General features: G+C 30.5%; 1 protein-coding gene across 3 annotated transcripts in view; it reads right to left on the reverse strand.

Moving 5' to 3' along the window:
- Positions 1-799, reverse strand: part of VhaSFD (V-type proton ATPase subunit VhaSFD) — a 58782-nt gene that overhangs the window by 24958 nt on the left and 33025 nt on the right. The gene's annotated exons all lie outside the window — the stretch shown is intronic.

The following is a 799-nucleotide window of genomic DNA, read 5'->3' on the forward strand; positions in this document are numbered from 1 at the left end:
ACAAAACATTTGTTTGAAACATTTTTCTCTAAAATGCACTATTCAAGAGAAATTTGAGGTTGTCATTTAAAATGGGACACCGTGTATAAGTTTGCAGAAAAACGTACATGCATATCTTTCACATATTTCATCTTCAATTATTCCACACAATTCATCTACACTACGCAAAAAAATTAAAGGATCACTTAAGTCCACCTCAAAAATAGGTCAAAATTCAGAAGAATGTAACTTCGTAAAAAATGATCATAACGAGATTTTTGAAAAAGCATTTTAAAGCTTGAAATCTCTACTTTCGAAATCGGTAATTGATATTTCGATCTGATTGATTTTTTACGTAGCTATACGAACAGAAATGGATATCCGTCAAATCTGAAAATTTTATACAAATTTTACAAAAGTCTGTGGCATGAACTAAAAATCGCACACAAATGAGATTCTAAACAGTCGAAAGAGTGAATCTTTACCTTCAATTTGCTTTTTTATGAAACGTTGTACGATTTTTTTTCGACGATTCAATGTCGAAGTTATTCGACATTGAAGCAAAAATGACCCTTTTTATTCAATGTCGAATACCTCGTCGAAAAAAAATCGTACAACGTTCAATAAAAAAGCAAATTGAAGGTAAAGATTCACTCTTCCGATTGTTTAAAACCGCATTTGTGTGCGATTTTTAGTTCATGCCATAGACTTTTGTAAAATTTATATAAAATTTTCAGATTTGACGGATATCCACTTCTGTTTGTATAACTCCGTAAAAAATCAATCAGATCGAAATATCAATTACCGATTTCGAAAGTAG

This window comes from Trachymyrmex cornetzi, unplaced genomic scaffold, assembly GCF_001594075.2.
Source record: "Trachymyrmex cornetzi isolate Tcor2-1 unplaced genomic scaffold, Tcor1.1 scaffold211, whole genome shotgun sequence".
NCBI classification, from domain to species: domain Eukaryota; kingdom Metazoa; phylum Arthropoda; class Insecta; order Hymenoptera; family Formicidae; genus Trachymyrmex; species Trachymyrmex cornetzi.